Raw genomic sequence first — 17,749 nt, forward strand, 5'->3', positions numbered from 1 at the left:
GAAGTGCTGGGCCTGCCAAGAGTGCATTCTAAGAATATTGGCCACGATTACTGTTTACAGGTCCTTTGTGGTAACATTCCTCATTGAGGATCTGGGGGCCGAGGTTGGGCCATTCCCTACAGGCTTGTTGGGAGCAGATATTTCGGTGCTGAGTCGGTGTGTGCCAGGAGTCTGACCCCCTACAGCTTCTTTGCATGCCACAGCGTTAGTGAATGCATTTTCCTACGTTAAGAGCTGGAAGATGGCCCTGTGGCTGGGTGGCTGTGCCCTCCATGGAGGGTGTGGGCCCGCTTCATGCTGTTTGACGTGCCCCCGTCCCGGCCCGTGAGGTGCTTGCCCATAGCCTCTGTTCTGGGCTCTTTTGCCCTCTCTCGGGTGTTCTGCCTGATGGGCAGAGGGAGTGCGCACAGGCGGGATGGGACCAGTGCGGTGGCTCTTTGCTGCTCCTGAGGCTGTGTGGCTTGGGGAGGAGGCCCAAAGGGGCGCTGACAGCACCCTCATCTTCATGGGAGTCCCCCGGACTCTCTTGTCTGCCCTTTCATTTCCTTGGTCGTGAGAGCTGGTGGAAAAGAGTTCTCCACTTCGTGTGCCCCTCTGTTCTGCCACCTACAATCCTGGGGGCGGCTGAGTCTACTGTCCCCACTGAGCTCACCCGGCCAGGTGGGGTGGGGGCCTCTGCCTTTTCTAGCTCTTCTCTGTGGGCTCTTACCACTAGTTCCTGACAAGCCCTGAAATGAAACTTCTGGAACTCAACTGGTGTGTTTAGAAACAGCAGGTCTGAGGAGGGTAGCACTGGATTTATTGCTGGGAGAACCCCCCCATCTCACCTCCACCCTTTTTCTGTAGTCAGTGTGTTTACATATCACTCCAGTTTTGGCAATAACATTGGGTAAAAATATAACCAAGGAAAAGTAACAATTTGCTTTGCAGAGCTTACTATGTGCCAAGTATTATGCCTAAGCTTTTAAATTTACATTTTTTCTATTTAATCCCCCAGTAACTTCTGAAGTACAGGTAATATTATTCTCTGTTTTGGTTTAAGAAAATAGAGGTTTAGTGGGGTTAGGTAATGTGTCTAAGGTCTCTCAAAGAGGATATCATTCAATAAATATTTATGGAGCACCTACTATGTGCCTGTATGGTGCCTAGGTAGAGTAAGTGGCGAGGCTGGTGATGGACCTGGGTTTTCTGACTCCAAAGCCTTCACAGTTCCTCATGCTTCTACATTAGCAGGGCATGCAGCATTGTGCTAATAATGGTAGGCATCCAGGTTTGAGAGCCTAAAACTTATTACTATCTTTTTAATAAAGCAAGCAGTTCCTGAGTGAGGATACTAGGTCTTCAGGATGAGCATACCAAACTTGTTTAGTTATTTTCTGGGGCACTTTTGGTCTGACAGCTATGGTCTGGGTGTGTGTGTCCCCTCCCAAAATTCATATGTTGAAATCCTAATGCCAATGTGGTGGCATTAGCAGGTGGGGCTTTGGGAGGTACTTAGCCTTGAGGCTATAAATTTGATTAGTGACCTTATAAATGAGGCCCTTGAGAGCTCTCTTGCCCCTCCCACCACGTGAGGACACAGTGAGACACCTGCCCTTGAAGAGGGCTCTCCCCTGAACACACTGGCACCTTGATCTTAGACTCCCAGCCTCCAGAACTGTGAGCAAGACATTTCTGCTGTGTATAGGCTACCCAGTCTGTGGTATTTTGTTGAGCAGCCTGAACAGACTGAGACACTGAGGATCGGTGGGGCCATGAGCACTGGAACTGCTGACCTCTCAGCCACGCCAGCCAGTGTGGGCGTGTGCTGACCCTCGGCCTTCCCGTCCCCCACTACCCCTAACCTGGGGATGGGCCAGGAACTAGCCCACGTGTGTTCTTTTCTCCATCACCGCCATCTCCCCACTAAAAACACCCAATGATTACAACTTTGGATGTGTTTCTCATTATAGATGGTTTTAGGAGTTTCACCCTAGATTACCATTTTCATACCTGCATAAAGTAATAAGTGGGTAAATAGAAAAAGAATTTGCCTAATATACTGGAATTGTATTAAAATAAAGTCATATATTTCTGATGTGAAACGAGACATAAGAAATCCATGTTATTAACCTCTAGTGCCTTTAAACATACCTAGAAGTCCTTCTCAGACTGATTTGAAATTGGCACAGAATAACTGTCCACCTTGTCATCATTTGCTCTTTAAGCTGGTTTACTCCAAACAGGAAGTTTTATAATGAATACAGTTTCATTTTCTAATTTCATTTAACTATTGGAATTCTTTGAAACTGAATTTGTGGCAACAATGTTTCCACAAAGTTTTGGATTAAATAGTCCTTTGGGTCCCAGTGTGGGGTCCAAGAAGATACAGATGGGGGTTGGGGTGCAAGAGGAGTGATGTGGGCCTTTGTGGTGGAGGCCGACCCAGGCCCAGAGCTGTGAGGCCTTTTGGAATAGCCAGTATGTCTGCCTTTGGTGGGGACTCTTCCCATCCATGTGATCACCAAGCTTTAATGTCAAGCAAAGTAACTAAGGTTGAAGACCGGTAGACAAGTGTGGTTCATGGGGATGGCATAGGAGGGGCTCCTGGTGGTCAGCAATAATTATGACAGTGATTAGTACTCATTAAATGGTAAGGCAACAGGCACTGTGCTTGATTCCTCCCTGGAGTCGTCCCTGCTTTACATTGACCTGCAAGGTGCAGGCACCAATGGCCCATTGCACAGATGGGAAAATCATTGAGTGCAGTACTCAAGGCCATGCAGCCGAACTCCTGGGGCTGTGGCCCCATGTCCACCTCTGGCCTCTCTCCTCTTTTTCCTGGTGTTGATGTGGTTGGGAAGAAGGGGGTTTGCCTTTTACAGGCTCATCTGGCAACTTGACTCTGGCCTCCCTGCTGCTGAAATGTGACTTTGGGGGAGGAGCTGGTGGGTACCAGTGACGCAGGGCCCACATCTCCTTGCTGCTGTGAACATGGCCTGTCTGGTTCTACTTTGCTTGCCTCTTGAGGCCATGTGACTGGGAAGGGCAGGTGCCAGCTGCGGGTCTGCTGTGGACGTCCTAGGCTGCAGGGCGTTGGCTCAGCCTCCTCAGCAGACTTAACAGTGTCACCTTTGAGTTCAGCCAGGAAGGTCAAGCTTGTAAGCCAGGAACGTGTGGACAGAAGGGCCATAGCAGGGCAGTGGTGGCAGGGTTTGCGGTCACTGATCAGGGAAAGTGTTTACATGTTGCCAGGGGGTGATGCCATGTTGTGGGGTACCACGTTGTGAGGCCCACAGTGTGCTTGGAGGACATGGGTGCTGCCCTGTGCTATTTGATAGTCATGGAGGCTATCCCACGTGTCCTACCCTAGGAAGGACTTCAATGGTCAGCCTCTGTAGCCCCCTCATTTGTAAGGGATGCTGCTCTCAGATGGCAGGAACTGTGGCTGTGTGGTGTTTGGTCACCCATGAGAGCAGAAGAGAGAGGGGTGGCATTTACAGTTCTCTGGGGAGTTCTTTTCTGTTATTTTTTTTAAAAAAATAAACACTCGATTGAGGTTTGGTTGACATACAAAAAGCTGCACCTATTTAATGTGTGTGACTTGATGGGTTTGGAGCTAAGTACCCCCATGAAGCTGTCACCACAATCCATATTGAACACACCCAGCACCTCTAAAATTTCCTCCCAGACTATTTATTGATGGGTGCTTTATAAGAACACATAATATTCAATCTACGCTTGCAGCAAATTTTGGGGGAGTGCTTTTCTTGATGAAGAGAAAAGTACACTTTCATTCTTTTTATTCTCTTCTCCCCCATTCTTTCTTTCACTATTTGCCAGATCCTTTCTTCTACTCAAAACTCTTTGGGCCCCGTGCTTACCTCGTGAGACACTGTGCCGACCCTGGCCTGTACACTGGTGACCCAGAAGCCAGAACCCTGCCTGAGGAGTTGCCAGGCCAGTGGAGAGGACCCAGCAGGGGCATCAGCAGGCACATGGACTTGCCCCTGGGAGTCTCAGCAAGTGCCAGGCAGGGCGAAGCATGGGTTTGGGGGGCCCAGTCTAAGGTGGTTGTCAGGAGGCCTCAGGTGACATCCTGTGTGGAGGCCTGCGGGATGAGGGGACAGGGTGGCTTGGTGGCCATGGCAGTGTGGCTGGGTGGAGGGGAGAGGGGACAGCCAGGCAGGCGGATGCTGGAGCAGGCAGTCCATTTGGATTTTATCCTAAGAGTGGTGGGAAGCCCGCGGAGGGGCTTAAGCAGGAGGGATGTGACTTACCCGCATCGTCTTGCAAAGACAGGGCGGGCTTTTCAGTCCCCCTGCCCTGACGGCCGTTCCTCATGTCAGAGATTCTCCAAGGCCTCCCTGTGCCCCTGAGGGTGGGGATGTCTGAGCTGATGTGGCGTCCACACCCTCAGGCTGCCGACAGTGTCCAGCTGGTGCCCTGAGCACAGTGCGCTGCCCCCGTGATCCAGTGATGTGCTGAGTGCCACTGGCCCCAGCAGAGCGAGGCAGACTCACAGGGGCGGCCTGGAGCCAGCGTCCTGGGCTCCGGCCCCGGTTCTGTTACTTCCTCGCTGGGGTTCTCTCGTTCTTTTTCATCCCCCCCCCCCCACATCCGCAGACTCCGTGGGGCTGGGTCCTCAGGGCTGTTCTGAGGGCTGAAGGTACCAGCAGGTGAAGGTACAAGACGCGGCACCGAGCCAGGCGTCACAGCAGGTGTGTAGGGGCTTCCACGGTGGTGAGTATTAGCATCGCCATGCTTGGTTCCTGGTCAGGTCGATGCCAGGGAGGCTGAGGGCCAGGCCGAGGACAGCGAGAGGATCCACGCAGAGGTCCAGTGTCCTCATGTGTTTGGGTGTCAGGCCGTGGCATCGCTCCGAGGCCACCTCTCTCTGATGTCATTTCTGGAGACCCTCTTTGTGGTTCCGTTCTGAGCCCATTCAGTAGCTCCAGGGGCTCAAGCTCTCCACCCTAGTGCTGGTTCTTTCCAGGTGACCACTGCCAGTCTTCAGTATAACATCCATCCTGAAAGTTTGTACCTATTTCTAGGGCAATTCTGGATTTTCCTTCAAGGTGTGCCTGGAGAAGATGAATAATGTGGGTATCTCCTCCTTTATTTTGCTACTGTGAATCGGCTTTATCTATATTGTCATTTAATCCTCCCACCATCCTTGCAAAATGGGACTCTTGGCCTTTAGAGTTGACAGAACTTCCAGAGAGGCTGTGGAAGGCCCAAGGGCTCTGACGTGCTGGGTCAGGCCGTCCTCCCACTCCCCCTCCTCATGGTCCTTGGAGACCCCCAGTGTCTGGGATGCCCCACCATCAGATGGAAGCACTCAGGTCTGTTGAAATGCCCACCTTTGGAGGACTTTCTTCCGATGGCCCATTGAAACGGCCTGCCCCTCAGTCTCGTCATGTCACCCACCCGGACCTCTCACGTCCGTGGACTTCAGGGCTGTGAAGCCCCCATGGCCGGTATAGACTGCGTTTATCTTCTGTACCTGCCCTGGGCTGTAAGCGCCTTGAGGACAGGCACTCTTCCTGCCTGCTCACTGCCGCATCCCGGTGCCTAAACTCCCGCCTGCCACAGAATCGTTTCTTAAGAAACCCTAGTTGAAGGAATGAAGGAATGAATGAGTGAACTAACAGTTTTTCTAGTTCTGACAAATGCAAGAAATTAAAAAAGTGTTCTGTAGGGCTGACCTAAAAGCGGGTTCCCAAGGGCTGGCGCACAGCTGTTAATGAGCATTGCCTGTCTGGCTTGGCCCACAGGGTAAGCCTGGTGCCAGGAGTGGCACTGCGAGTGCGTGGACCCTCACTCTCCCCACCCATCAGGGAGGGGGCAGCTGGGGGTGGTAGATGGGGCACTGGATGGGCCATTAGGAAAATTGGTTCTGATTTGTGGATAAAATGAAAGTTCCTGTAGCCAGGATTCTCACCCGGCCCTGGTTGGCTAGCTCACTGCACACATGGGCAGTATGTTGCTATTGGCCCTATATAAAGAGCTCTGCTCAGTGGTCTGGGTGACATGGTCGCATGGCTGTAGGAGAGCAGAGGCTGCAGTGGTGACAGTGCCAAGGACAGAGGCCCAGAGAATGGCTGTGCAGGAGACTGTGTGGGCCAAGAGGCCCAGAGGATGGCTGTGCGGGCAGAGAGGCCCAGAGGCAGAGACGGGCTTGCTGCAGGCAGACTTGCTCTGAGTGGGCGAGATTTTAGTGATTGACCTGCCGCCGTGGAAATAAAGTTGGGTATAAACCCTTTCACCCCAAGAACGTTCTACTGTCATTTCTTTGGTCACACTGAATCCATAGTGAACTTGCCTAGGCTGAAACCCATCGGCAGGACATGATTCCAGCTCTGATGGAGGGGGTCCTCTGACCTCTGTGTGCCTTGGTTTCCCCCACTGTAAAGCAAGGAGGCTGTCCTCAAGGGTTTGTTGTGCTTCGAGAAAGGAGTCATGATACTCACATTGTTTGGCAACCATTGAAGAGCTAAGTTGTCTGGTGAGCATTTTGCAATATATGTAAATGTCGAACCACTATGCTCTACACATATAATACTGTGTATCAACTGTCCTTCAGTTAAAATACATTAATGAAAAGAGCCAAGTTGGGGAAGTCTGGGTGTTTCTAGTGTCTTGCCTGGTTGATCTCATCAGAGTTCTGTCAAAGGCAGGTGTCTTCGTTTCCCCCTTGCTGACTGGCTCTTTGCAAATGTGTGGGCTGTGGAGTTGACCCTGAATGACCTTTGGCTAGGTGAGCTAGCAGCCATAAGCATCCTGACCGTGATATTTGGCCCACAACTTTTTCTACCTTAGGCCAGGTGTTGGCCTATGTAGGAAGCATGGCTGGTTGGAAAGAGGCAGGATGGCATTTGTGTGAGCGCCCAGACTCCTGTGGGCTGCCAGGAAAAGATGCTGTCTTACGGAGTTTGTAAAGGTGAATCGACTTCCTTTGTGAAAAGCAAATGTCACTTTCAGGTTTACTAGTGGCCAGCAGCCCTTATAGTGTCACCACCAAGTTTCTCTCATCAGCGCTGCTAGGAGATTAGAAGTATAAATCCTGTCTGTACTTTATGCATCCTTTATTTTTTGAGTGCCCTGGTGTGGATGACCATGCATGGATTGAGTTGAGAGGCAGCCTTTTGGGGTGGAAAGAACACTGGGGTTCGGTCTGTGACCTTGGGCAAGTGACTTACCTTTTCTGAACTCAGCTTCCCAGTCCATGAAATGAGGTGAAATATTACCTGCCTGCAGGATTCTCATGGTGTATCTGAAGGGCTTAGCACAGAGCCTAGGTGAATTGTGCCTGAGCTTTTTTAGAGGCTCATTCATTGACTCACAGCTTCAGAAGCCTCTTGCGATTCTGTGCAAAATTGTATTTGTGCTCATATGTGGATTTCCTGGGAGAAGGTCCTTTGCTTTCATCACTCCTCTTCAAAGGGTTCCAGCTTTCAGAAAAAGGAAACCCTTGGGTGCTCAGTTTGTGATACTTGCATCAAGTATCTGCAGCAACCCTGGCGGCTGTGGTGTTGCTGTGCTTGCTGCTGCTCTTCGGCTCTGCCAGGGAGACCGGCTGTGATCTTATGCACATCCCTCCATAGAGAAGCCGTGGGAACTTGGGCAAGTTATTTAACCTACCCATGCCTCAGTGTTCTCGTCTGTAAAATGGGGCAAACACTACTACCCATCTGATAGGATTGTAAGGATTATAATATGTGAAAGATACTGAAGATACATCATGGAAACTACAACTTGATAAGGAAAATGGGATAAACATATTCAAAGAGTGCTCAGCTTATTAAATGATCAATAACTGGTAGGTGCTCTGATCATTAACATCTTCAAAGGGGACAGTGATGGCTAATCATCCCAAAAGCAGGAGTTGGCCTCCTTGTTGAACTGCAGTAGGTATACCTGACTTCCTGTTTTACTGAAACCATGCCCACTGCAGAGGCCCCTAAAGTTCCCTCTATGTGGCATTTCCTCCTTAATCTTCCCTGCAGAGGGGATTCGTGTACAGACTCTGCCTGTGAGGCTGGTGGCTTTAGGAATGGAAGTGATGATCAGATAGGACAGTGCATCTCCACGGGGGGTAATTCCAACCCCCAGGGGACACTTGGCACTGTCTGGAGATAGTTTTGGTTGTCCCAGCTGGGGTGGGGGCTACTGTTATCAGAGGGGGAGGCCAGGGTTGCTGCTAAACCTCCTCAGTGCACAGAACAGCCCCCCAACAGAGGATTATCCAGCCCAAGACGTCCCCAGTGCTGAAGGCAGGACACCTGGAGATAAGAGAAGGAATCAGTGGGCTATATTCCAGGAATCATGTTTTTATTTGTTTATCTTTATTTTTATTTTTACCACTTGTGTCCTGCATGGCTCAGGGAATGAAACTTAAGAGAAAAATGAACAAAGTGCTGGATCCCAGAAAGCATTAGTTCTGGGGTGTGTCTTTGGGAGCTGTTTAGTTCCATCACCCTCGCACTGATGATGACTTGGGGCACTGTCGGTGCAGAAGGATAAACGCCTGTAGAATGTGCCAGAATGAACGGCCCCAAGCTGGTAACTGCAGAGATGGACACTTTCAGCACCTGCAGCTCATTGGTGCTCTTTTACCGGAACTTAATGAACATTCTTGAGGTTGTATTTATTGGTATACATTCCAACCTTACAATCCTTCACGTCCTCTTGAAGAAATGAGTTTTTGCTTTTGAATTAAACTCTTTGTTTGAATTTGCGATTTGGGAGCTGGAAGCAGCCTTTCTTCCTGCCGATGGCGGAGGAGCAGCCCTGGAGCCGCCAGCGGGTGCTCGGGCTCCTTCCCTGCTGGCCCTGCTGCGGCGTTCCTTCCGCTGCTGTGGGCGGTTGTCTCAAGTTTTGATGTCCAGCGCTTGGTGCCCTGTTTTAACAGTGAGGTGGGGTGGGAGCCACCAATGGTGTTTTCCAGTTGAAAAACATGAAGCATGTACAGAACATTCTGTTTGCCCCTGTACCGCTGAGTTTTCTGAGTTACTTAGCTGAGAATTCAGAACTCTGTGGACAGGAGGAGGCCCCAGGAACAGAAGCGGATGTGGCCTTTCTGTGGCCGCTTTCCCTTGCCTCTGGGTTCCTTCTGCAGCATCCTGCTGGCCTGGGCTCCCAGCGCAGGGCAAGTCCGCCAGCCTTGAGAAGGAAGCCCGTTCTGATGGTGCCACTGTGTCCTGTTTCCAGGCTCACACTACCCTGCTGCGCACCTGTGACCCGGAGCGCTCGCTGGCCAGCAGGGCTTTCCTGGGGGAGGAAGCAGCATGCCACGTGAGCCTGTGTCTCCAGGGTGCTGGCATGCCTGGGCCCTGTGTTTGCTCCCCATGAAACAGATACCCTCATGCCTGGCTTGTCTGATCCAGCCTTTGAGCTGAGGACCCTGGACACAAATGATCTCTCTGGGGTGCACGATGCCCAGTGACCACCAGTGTGAACAGTCAATCTCCTCAGAGTGAATGGAAATGCAAATGCCATGTGCTGTGCGTGGCAGGCATGTGCTGAGCCCGTCATGGTTCTTCCCCTCATCTGATCTCCACGACAGCTCCATGAGGCAGACCTGTGATTACCTGTCTTCCTGAGTAGAAGCTGAGGCTCGGTGTTTAAGGGGCATGCGTGTCACACAGGGTGTGCTGGACAGGAATGTGTGGGAACTCATGGCCTGGTTCCTAAGCCTGGTGCTCTATTGATGCTGGCTGTTCATTATTCATTCAGGCATTCATTCATCAAATACTGAGGACCTACAGTGCCAGGCACTGTGGTGGGCTCTGGGCAGGGTGTCTCAGCCTCAGCACCACAACCTTTGGGCTGGCTTATTCTCTGTTGGGGGCTGTCCTGTGTACTATAGGACGTTTAGCAGCACCCCTGGCCTCCGCCCACTAGATGCCAGAAGCCCCCTCCACCCCAGTTTTGACAACCAGAAACATCTCCAGCCATTGCCATGTGTTCAGTGGGGGGCAAAATCTCCTTTAGGAGAACACCACTGCTCTGGGGATGTAGCAGGAAACACAGAGCTCTGTCCTCTGAAGTAGAATGACGTGGAACAAGAGCACAGATGGACAGTGGCAGAGGGGCTGCTGCACCTGCTGTCTGCAGAGGCCCATCTGACGAGGGGACTTTGGGTGGAAGCCTGAAGCAGTGTGCAAGGGAGCCATGAGTGTGTTAGGAGAGGAGTGTTCTCAGCAGAGGGGACAGTCAGCACCAAGGCCTTGGGGTTGGAGGGTGCTGGGTGTGGCTTAAGCAGGAGAGGTCAGGGGTGGGGCAGGTGAGAGTGGTTTTAGCTTTTACTCCCAGTGAGAAGGGAAAGAAGCAGAGACTTTGGGCAGACTAGTGACACAGTCTGATCTTCCAAGTCTTAGAAGGGCCGCTCTGGCTTCCAGGTGGGGAGATGACTGGTGGGCAAGGAGAGCAGCTGGTAGATGCCTGTCCCAGTCCAGGAAGCAGGTGCAGCCACTTGGTGGAGGCGCTGGGTTGCTGCTTAAGGGGTTGACCTGGGCTTTTTTGAAATTAAACGATGAGTGCAGGACGTGCCAAGGTAAACAGACCTGGCCCCAGCCCACCTCTTCGCATGGCCAGCACTGTTCCTCCCAGGACTGAGAGCAGACTTCTGAATCTTTAAGCTGCTACTTCTGCAGCTCTGCGTTCTTCTTAAACCAATATTTCTTGAATCAGCACTTTTTTAAATTAAGATATCATTGATATACAATCTTATGAACGTTTCACATGAGCAATGTCATGGTTGCTACATTCCCCCCTATTATCAAGTCCCCCCTACATACCCCATTACAGTTACTGTCCATCAGCATAGTAAGATCCTACAGATCACTGCTTGTCTTCTTTGTGCTATACTGCCTGCCCCGTGCCCCTCCTACACTATGTCTGCTAATCGTAATGCCCCTTAATCCCCTTCTCCCCACTCCCCAACCGTTTTCCCTTTGGTAACTGTTAGTCCATTCTTGGGTTCTTGGGTTCTGTGAGTCTGCTGCTGTTTTGTTCCTTCAGTTTTTGCTTTGCTCTTATACTCCACAGATGAGTGAAATCATTTGGTACTTGTCTTTCTCTGCCTGGCTTATTTCACTGAGCATAATACCCTCTAGCTCCATCCATGTTGTTGCAAGTGGTAGGATTTGTTTTCTTTCTTATGGTTGAATAATATTCCTTTGTGTATATGTACCACATCTTTATCCATTCATCTACTGATGGACACTTAGGTTGCTTCCATGTCTTGGCTGTTGTAAATAGTGCTGTGATAAACATAGCGGTGCATCTGTCTTTTTCAAACTGGGCTGCTGTATTCTTAGGGTAAATTCCTAGAAGTGGAATTCCTGGGTCAAATGGTATTTCTATTTTTAGTTTTTGAGGAACCCCCATACTGCTTTCCACAATGGTTGAACTAGTTTGCATTCCCACCAGCAGGTAGGAGGGTTCCCCTTTCTCTGTGTCCTCACCAGCATGTGTTGTTGCTTGCCTTTTGGATGTTGGTCATCCTAACTGGTGTGATGTACTATCTCATAGTGGTTTGAATTTGCATTTCCCTGATGATTAGTGATATGGAGCATCTTTTCATGTGCCTTTTGGCCACCTGAATTTCTTCTTTGGAGAACTGTCTGTTCAGATCCTCTGCCCATTTTCTAATTGGGTTATTTGCTTTTTGGGTGTTGAGGTGTGTGAGCTCTTTATATATTTTGAATGTTAACCCCTTAGGATCACACTTTTTAATAATTATCAATTAGCTTCCTGCCAGAATGGGCAGGGCCTGTGTTTCCTGACTGGAGCACTGTGTTAGGCTGAAGGAACCCTATTTTGTTCTTCCTCAAGGCTGTCTGCTATTCATTCTCATTTAAATCCAGATGTCCTAAGATAGCTGTTTGACACCTTTTGCTTTTTCAGAATCTGTAGTTTCCTTCTGATGGTGTTCTTCCCTCTAATAATCACAGTTTATTGACCCCTAATTAATTTAAATCATTTTATATGGGCAACTTTAGATAGTGACAGCTATCCCTTTGCAATAATGAGAAAGGTAAGTGTCTTCTTAATGTGTCCTTGTTTCCCTTTATTATCTCCATTGTGTTCTTATAATCATTAATTTATTCATTCATTCCTAGAGGCCTGTGTGATTAGGGCCCTTCTAAAATTCACTAATAAAAAAATGAACTATACTGGAAACAAATGGCCTCTTCTCACTTCAGTTTCCTAGAGTTAGAAACCTACATCTAAGGCTCTCATTCCCTGTGAGGCAGTAGAAAGCCCAAGTTTATTTTCTTGAAACTGGGGCTACTCCTTGTCCTAGACCATCTGGCAGTGAAATGCCTTGTTTGAAAATCAAAATGTAGTTTGATGCTTGTGTGCACTTACATGCATGGACATTCCTTTGAAGGGAAACCAGACACAGAGATCACCCCCACTGGAGTTCTCTGAGGCCAGTGCCTTTTAAAATATCCTTGCCATCCATGTTCTGGTGGCCTGGCTTCAACCAGAATTGCTCCAGGATGAGCTTTGGGTTGGCACCATCATTTTCATGCACTGGGGCGGCACACAAAATAGTTGGTACACCAATCCCTGAAGACTGGAAGTCTATATTTTTCTAGGCAAATCTGTTTAAAAATATTTGGTGACCCCTGTCTTTATTGCTCTCTATTGTACTTAGGGCATTCTTTGCCTTCTAGAGATAGGTCCAACAGACCGATTGGGGAAATGAACTGGAAAGAATGCCAAAGACTTGCCTTCTGCTGCTGTATCTTGGGGTCTGCTGGGAATATCAGCTTGATCCGACTCTCCACATTGTGTCAAGCTGGTACTGAGCTTGGACTTACTCGGATTTGATCACTGCTTCTTTTTGCCAGTGCCCGGCTCATCAGTGCAGGAAGGAGATGGAGACTGACTTTGGGAGTTTCTGGGAAGCCAGCCTCAACTCTCTGAGTGTGAGATGACACAAAAAGCAGATTTCTTCATAGATCAAGCCACCGTTAACTTAAATATGAAGCTGGACTATACTAAGAATCTGATTTGAGAGGATAATTTTAGAAAAAATATCACATATCTTTAATGATGCTCAACCCTTTATTCTAAATTAGAATTTTTCCCCTTCTGAGTAGCACTGATGACTTAGAGCAGCAGATGTCTTATTTTCAGTAATATGCTGGCATGGAAACCTGAGAAAATGGGGACAATGCAGCTCTCTCTTCCCAAAAGCCTCCAGATCCAGCAGTATGGTGCTCTCACATGGATAAGCCACCCTCCCTCAAATGGAGAAGCCTTTCTGGAGAGAGGAGTTGTGCAGAGTTCTCTTCACACAGATACTAAGTTCAGGTGATTGAGAAGCCAGGACCCAGGGACTCCAACCATATTTAATAGAGATTCCAGCCGTGGGTGTGCTGTTTGGTCTAGCATGGGAGGCGATGAAGGGTGATTGCTCTTGGAGGAGCCCCTCCCTCATCACTAAGCTGGCTCCTCTGGACGGGTGGGTCTGCATCTCTATCTAAATTACACTGGGGACAAGGGAGAGGCAGAAGACAGACTGTCACAGCTTCACATGAGTAGCTGTCCCCAGGGCCAAGCAGTTTGGCTTCTGTAAATTTCATTTGCTCATCCCCGGCTTGTGTGGGCTGAGGCTTGGGCTGAAAATCCACCTTGCTAATGTGCTGGTTGCCTTGTTAAAAATGAATATGGCAGAGGATCCGGCAGGAAGTCGCTGGGAGGGCTGTAACAGAGACCTGGGGTAACGACGGTTCACATGGGATGGAACTGGGACCCGGCCCCTGATACTGCCCTTGTTCCTGGCCATCAAATGCATTTTCTGCCCAGGGGGAGGCCTAGTCCCTCCCCTTAAAGGCATGACCCAGACTCCCTCCATGGCTTCCCCCTCACCTCAGGGCAGCTGGAGTTAGTCATCTGGCTGTGGTCATGGGACCAGCTACACAAAGAAGAGGAAAACGGGCCTGTGGTGCAGATGGCACCTACGACAGGTGGAAGACAACGCCGTCAGTCTGACCACTGCACTTTTTTGTGGGCACTTTTTTAAAGAACTATTTTTGGAAAGAACTTAAGCCCCACAAGAGGTTGTAAGAAACAGAATTTCCATGTACCCTTCTTCCAGCTCTCCCCAGTAAAAACACCTTCTAGAACAGAGCACAAAACCAGGGAACAACACTGCCACAGAGCTGATCTGGGTTTCACCAGTTTTTATGTAAACTGGCATAGTTCCTAAAATAAGTAGTTTGCTCTGTGCTGGGGGATCTTACCTAATTTTGGGAGGTCAGCTACTCACCTGTCAAGCCTTTGGGCAAGCATTTTTCCTCTAAGGAAGCACTTCTTGTCACCTCCTCCCCTGACTTTTGGTGGCATCTACTGTCTCTGCTGATCTCCATCACACTGCCCCCTGCTCCTGCCGCTTGCCTGTCACGCACCATGGTGTCTGCCCTCTTTGCGGGCAGGGGGCTGGGATCAGGGGTGGTGACTCCTCTCTGTCCTCATCTGTGAGCGCGTCCTCTCAGCATCTGGCCTAGGGCCCGACACCTTGGAGTGATGAGTCATTGTTGCTAGAGTGAACGCAGAGGCGTCAAGGTGAGGAGCTGGTGTTGGCGTGCAGATTGCCCACTGTGGGCCGGGCTCTGCTTGGCTCTGCACCTCATCCTTGCCCATCTTCCCATGACTCTGCAGGAAGCTGTTCTTTTGACCATCTTAAGAATGAAGAAATGGCGGCCCAGATTGATTAAAGAGCTTTTTTACAGTGATAGAATTAGGTACTGATGAGGCTGTGAAATGAATTCTGTCTCAGACAGTTTTTAAGGCCAAGGATTGATTGACAACCCTGGAATGAGATAATAGCAATGTATTAGGAATTGCTAGAAAAATACAGGAAAAAAGGGAAAGGTCAGTGTTGAACCATAGAAATTTTCTTGTTGATGTATTGATCTCTGTTTGCCATTCCAAAGAGGATAATTACGCCACTCCAGCTGAGATGGGGGATGGGTTTCGCATTGGAAGGCCAGGGTCTTCTAGGACAATCCTGGGTCCACGAGACGTGCTCTTGGTGACAGGAAAAGTTGACTCTCACCTGACACTCAGAGAAGCACTCATGGGAATGAGGAAGGCGTCAGGGTGAGGCTGGGGGAGAATGTCACCTGGCTCTTGGGGCTGGGACCCAGATGTCCCTTTGGAGGGCAAGTCATGCTGCCCTCTAAAGGGAAGTGCCAGCCCGGTCACGGGAGACTTGGTCAGTGACTTCCATGAGAAAGAACGACTGGACTGGACTTGACCACGCAGGCCAAGGTGGACAGGTGCCCTGGAAGCGTCCAGACCCTATCTGTGGCTTTGCCCCTTAGCCCTTTGGGTCTTGGAAGTATTGTGTTGTCCCTTCTTTTAGGAAAAGGGTAAGAGGTATCCAGGCTTGTCTGCTGAGTCACAGTGCTCACATGAGCACTGAGTTTATAGCCTGTAATTCACTGAATTCCCCTGGCAAGCCTGTGAGTTGGGCGATCATATCGCTGTGCCCAGCACAGCTGGGGGCCAGAAAGGTTCACATCGTCCGAGGTACACAGCTGGTGATCCCTGGTGTGAGGATTTGCCCACGCTCAACCCAAAGCCTTGGCTCCATCCACTATGCCAGGCTGCCTCTCCCCTACAGTGGCCCCACTGCTGCATGTGTCCTCGTGGCCTAGGTGCAGCCACCTGTGCACACGCTCATTGCTGCTACCACCTGGAGCCCAGGGAGGGCATGGGGAGCCCGGGGACAGAATGACCGAAGGGAGGCTGCCAGTTCTCCAGCAGAAAAGCCCAGTACCACTGACTCTAGATAGTTCCTGTGAGTAAAGCATGAACATTCTTGCAGGGCCAAAAGTTAACCTGTTTAGCTCCTCTTCAAAACGGGACCAACCTCACTTGCCCTCTTTCCCCACAGGGCAAAGTGAATGTGGACTTTGCCCGTGCTTTGAAACAATGTGGGGGCTGCCCTTCAGCAAGCAAGCTGGCATGGGCACTGGTGCTGAATGGGATGGGAAGTTTCTCAGACTGCAACAGGGCTTGTGTCCTTGCTTAGGGACTTTCCCCCCCAGTTTCCTGAGGCAGGACAGAGGTGGAAGCTTCATTTTACTTCTGCTCAGCCATTCCCAGCCCTCACTGGTGGGCCTCAGGCTCGAGTCCTCCCTATTTAATATCTCCTGCAGTACAGCATGGTGCCTGTGTATTAGCTTGATTAAAGACTAATTTTCTAGCTCTCAAGGTGGAGCCCGGCTCAGATTGTCTTCTGTCCCTGTGTGTGGGTTTTATACAGATGCGTCAGACCACAGACTACGTAGAAGCAAGCTTTCAATGTGGTTCCCCCACCAGCCTGCTGAGCCCAGGTGTGAGTACAGGAGAGTGCCTCATGGGAGCAGGTGTGAGAGGCTGGGCTGCTTAATGCCCCTGGTCTCCAGAGGGCTGAGCAGCGGGACTCCCCAACCAGTGTGTGCGGCCCCAGGCTGATGGCCACTACTGGAAATGAGGCCCTGGTACCCGAAGCCACCCTCTCTACTGTGGGTCACTGTCTTGCCAATGGGTTTCAGCCCTGGGCAAGTTCACTATGGATTCAGTGTGACCAAAGAAAACGACAGCAAAACGTTCTTGGGGTGAAAGGGTTATACCCAACTTTATTTCCAGGTGGCAGGTCAGTCACTAAAATCCCTTTCACTCAGAGTGAGTCTGCATGCAGGAAGCCCGTCTCTGCTTCTGGGCCCCTCTGTCTGCACAGCCGTCCTCCGGGCCTCTGCACAGTCGTCCTGCACAGCTGTCCTCTGCTCTGCTCTCCTGCAGCCTTGCAGCACCACCACCGTGTCATGCCCAGAGCAATGAGTGGAGCTCTTTTTATAGAGTCAACAGCCATGTAGTCCCCACAGGTGTGCAGTGAGCTAGTCAACCACGGCCAGGTGAGAATCCTGGCCACAGGAATTCTCATTTTATCCACAGTGACTTCCATCCACCAGCCCTATAAAGGGTCTGCAGCTCTGGCCCTCTGAGGACAGGCTGGTGGCTTGTATTTTCTGTAGGGGCCCCAAGGTTTTAATAAAGTGGAACATGCACATGCCTCCTAGAGAGGAGCTGCACCCTTGTTCTCATCCACAGGACAGCGGCATGGGGCAGGTGGGACGTGTGTACAGCCATGTGCTCCCTCCCTAGCTCACCTCCCTCCTCCAGACCCTGCAGGAGCCCTTTTCTGCACTTGGAGCAAAATCCAAATTCCTGCCTGGCCTACAGATCCTGCCTGATGAGCCCCCTTTTTCTTTCTTCCCTGCTCCAGTGCCTGTCACTTCCCAGCCACAGTGGCCTTCGGGCAGGTCCTCAGACTTGCCACGTTCTTTCTTGCCCTCAGGACCTGAATCAGGCTCTTCCTTCTGCTTGGAATCCCCTCCCTGCCTCCCTGAATCACCTTTCCGTTTTTACCTTAACTTTCCTGTCTGGCCACTCCTTCCTCATAGAATTCTGCCCACCCTTTCTTTCCCTTCCCAGCATGCCTCCCAGTTTGAGACGATTTTACTGCCCTTGTTTAGTATCTGTCTCCCTGACTGGCCTGAGGCTCTGTGAGAGGGACCCCTAGGTCCCCACTGGCTCGGGCCACGTGTGACTCTGAGCAGGTGCTCGGGAATAGTTGGTGATCCAATGTCCCTGGGAGGCACTGGCACTGCCCAGAGCAGGCGCAGCAGGAGGACTTGGAGCCGCCCAGGCCACAAGGAGCCACCCTTCTTGGAGCAGGTGGGTGTGAGCTTATTAGTGG

General features: G+C 50.5%; 1 long non-coding RNA gene across 1 annotated transcript in view; it reads left to right on the forward strand.

Moving 5' to 3' along the window:
- The first annotated feature begins 9,197 nt into the window (after window positions 1-9,197).
- Window positions 9,198-17,749, forward strand: part of LOC140843995 (uncharacterized) — a 36,564-nt gene continuing 28,012 nt past the window's right edge. Inside the window, exon 1 of the long non-coding RNA XR_012122007.1 lies at window positions 9,198-17,727. This is a non-coding gene — a long non-coding RNA (uncharacterized lncRNA). The remainder of the gene's footprint in view (window positions 17,728-17,749) is intronic.

This window comes from Manis javanica, chromosome 10 (assembly GCF_040802235.1).
Source record: "Manis javanica isolate MJ-LG chromosome 10, MJ_LKY, whole genome shotgun sequence".
Taxonomy (NCBI): Eukaryota; Metazoa; Chordata; class Mammalia; order Pholidota; family Manidae; genus Manis; species Manis javanica.